The sequence below is a fragment of the Balaenoptera borealis genome (assembly GCF_965194805.1).
Source record: "Balaenoptera borealis genome assembly, chromosome: 3".
Lineage (NCBI taxonomy): Eukaryota > Metazoa > Chordata > Mammalia > Artiodactyla > Balaenopteridae > Balaenoptera > Balaenoptera borealis.
Window position 1 is genome coordinate 175080224 of NC_138866.1, and position 3496 is coordinate 175083719.

General features: G+C 44.5%; 1 protein-coding gene across 1 annotated transcript in view; it reads left to right on the forward strand.

The window, feature by feature from the left end:
• LOC309625700 (cyclin-Y-like) overlaps positions 1-3496 on the forward strand; it is a 121754-nt gene that overhangs the window by 80276 nt on the left and 37982 nt on the right. The window lies entirely within an intron of this gene.

A 3496-nucleotide genomic window follows, 5' to 3' on the forward strand; every position in this document is an offset into this window, starting at 1 on the left:
AACTCTTCATCTCTCCTTCAATCCTGAATGATGATCTGGGCAGATAGAATATTCTTGATTGTAAGTTTTTTCCTTTCAGCCCTTTGAGTATCATTGTGCCATTCCTTTTTGATCTGTAAAGTCTGCTAAAAAGTCAGCTAATAGTCTGCTGAAGTCTCCATGCTGCTTTTAAGTCTCTCTCTTTATCTTTGACTTTTGACATTTTAATTATAATGTGTCTTGGTGTGGGTCTTTAAGACTCATCTTGTTTGGGACTCTCTGTGCTTCCTGGACCTGTGTATCTCATTCATCGCATTGGGGAAGTTTTCAGTCAATATTTCCTTGTGTACATTTCTACCATTTTCTCTCTCTCCTTCTGGGACCCCTATAATGAAAATGTCAATATGTCTGATGTTGTTTCAGATGTCCTTTAAACTATCCTCATATTTTTCCATTTGCTGTTCTGACTGGGTGATTTCCACTAGTCTGTCTTCCAGATCACTGATTTGTTCTTCTGCATCATCTAGTCTGCCCTTTGTTCCCTCTAGTGTATTTTTCATTTCAGTTCTTGTATTCTTCCACTCTGACCGGTTCTTTTTCATATTTTCTATGTCTCTACTGAAGTTTTCACTGTGTCCCTCCATTCTTCTCCTGAGTTTGGTAAGCATCTTTATGACCATTATTTTGGACTCGTTATCTGGAAGATTGCTTATCTCCATTTTGTTTAGTTCTTTTTCTGAGGTTTTTTTTTTTTTGTTCTTTTGTTTGGAACATATTCCTTTGTCTCCTCATTTTGTCTAATTCTCTGTGTTTGTTTCTATGTATTAGGTAGGTCAGCTACATCTCCCGTCTTGAAGAAGTGGCTTATGTCCAAGGTGTCCCGTGGGGCTCAGTAGTGCAGTTCTCCTTGGTCACCAGAGCCTGGTGCTACAGGAGTGTTCCCTGGGTGGGCTGTATGTACCCTCCTGTTGTGGTTGGGCTGTGATTACTGTAGACATCCTAATGTGTGGGGCTAGCCCTGGCTCAAGTGCCTGCAAAGTTTGGCAGTGACTATTGTGGGTACTCTGATGTGTGGGGCTGGCCCCTGGGGTGGGAGCTGCTTTGGGGGGATACTGGCCTTGTCTGAGGACACCCACAGGTTGTCGGGCAGAGGGCCACTTTAGAGGGGCTCCAGCACCAGCCAAGGGCACCCACTGGGTCTAGTGTGGCAGGGGACCACTTTGGTGAGACTTTGGTGCCAGCCGAAGGCACCCACTAGGTCTTGGGGCAGGAGGCCACTCTGGAGGAGTACAGGCTGGGGTGGGTTCATAGGTAAATGTGGGGTGGAGTGAACAGTGCTAGTAGGGTAGATGGGAGAGTCAGAAATGGCACCCCTCAGTGACAGGCAAGGTAAGTAGAAGGTGAGCAACCCCCCCCCAAAAATAACTGGCACCCATCAGCACCTCTGTACCCTCAACAAGTCCCTGCCTCTTGGTCACATACCCTAAAATTAGTCAATGAATCTCCTTCATGTATGATCCAGGCATTTTTCAAACTGCTGCCTCTGTGCTGGGGCTCAGAGTGAGTGAGTTTTTGCACACACCGTTTAAAAGCAAAATCTCAGTTTCCTCCAGCTCTCCCCTCTGGCCCTTCAGGAAGTAAGCCCCCTGCTGGTTTTCAAAGCCAGACATCATGGGGGCTCATCTTCCCGGGGCAGGTCTCCTGGGCTGAGGAGACTGAAGTGGTGTTTGGACCCACTGCTCCTTAGGGTGGATGCATGAGGCTGTGACATCCCTCCCACCTGTGAGTCACTGCGCTGGCGAATGGTTCTGACCAGACCACATCTCCACCCTTCGTACCCTTCTCAATGCGGCTTTTTCTTTTTATCCTTAGCTGTGGAAAATCCTTTCGGCTAATCTTCTGGTCATTCTCAGAGATAGTTACTCTATATGCAGTTGTAGTTTTGGTGTGTCCGTGGGAAGAGGCGAGGCTCAGTCAGTTTTGTGCAGATGTAATCTGATGGTGGAATCACTTCAACCCATGACTTCTTCCTGTCTGTAGTCTTGGAGCTTCCTGAGTGGGTACCCAACCGTGGGACCTGCCTCACACTCAGGCATAAGCAACCAGGGAGTGTGTGTGTGTCGGGGGGAGGAATTAATGGGGAGTATCACCTGAGGGGCCACCCTTGACCAACAGGGGCAAAAGCCACTGAATAAATGTTTCCCTTTACCTCCCCCAGACAGACAGTTCTGACACGCATCTCAATAAGGCTCCTCAGAAGGTTCTGGCAGAATCCAGCACAGTTGTTTGCAGGAGTGGCCAATTCAATTACACATCCCTCCAGCTGCCGTCCTTTCAGCCCTACTTCATCCTCCCTAATCCTTCCCTTCTGCGCCCTGAGATCACCTTCCAATTAGACTACCTGCCCACCAGCCTTTGTCTCAGGCACTGCTCTCAGGAACCAGGCTGATGGGGGCTGCCACAGTTTCAGGTTTGAAATATAGGGAGGGAGATCTCACACTCATACGCTGGAAAACTACAATTTTCAATAGGAATGGAAACAATATGGAAAGGAATTTGGTTGTAGCGTTATTTCTCCCTTTTTGAAGACTTGGCATTCATGGATTTTTAATAATGCCTAAAGAAAATAAGAATTATTTTGCTAGCCTCTGAGAAAACACTTAAATGCTTTATAGATTTGGTTGCCAACAGGGATTCTGTTGTCGATGTCTTTACGTGGATTTATTAAATAATCATGTATACTTGTGGCAAGTGACATTATTTTGTTTTGGGGGTTTTTTTGGTTGTTTACTTTAGGAAAGTCTTATGTTGACTATACGGGTGGATTCTAGTTGAAATGTTTTGATTCAGGAGGGAATATTGATGAGTTTATTCAAAATTTCCAAAATGGTTAGGCATCTAGATACAGCTACAATCCTAAGGATTCATCCATCCAGCCACCATAGTAAATTCTTATATGGCAGGCACCATACCAGGTACTCAGGTTACAATAGAAGTAAGACATGGCACCCGCTCTCGGGTGCTGCCAGGTTGCAGAGAGACCTCCTTGTAATAAGCAAGTGTGTGAAGTCCAGCAGGTATTGTACAGAATGGGGCATGAGGCACCCGGGGGAGTGGCTGATTTCCCTGGGGAGTCGAGAGTGGGAGGGGGAGTAACTCATGAAAGCATCCTAGAAAAGGTAACATTTGGGTCTCTTCTTTTTTTTTTAATAATTTTTAAAATTGAAGTATAGTTGATTTACAAGGTTGTGTTAGTTTCTGGTGTACAGCAAAGTGATTCAGTTATACATATATATGTATATATGTATGTATATATGTATTCTTTTCATATTCTTCTCCATTATAGTTTATTACAGGATATTGAATATAGTTCCCTGTGCTACAGAGTAGGGAACTGTTTATCTATTTTATATATCTATTTGCTGTTTATCTATTTTATATACAAAGTTTGTATCTGCTAATCCCAAACTCCTAATTTATTCTTCCCCTACCCACTCATCTGGGTCTCTTCTTAAAG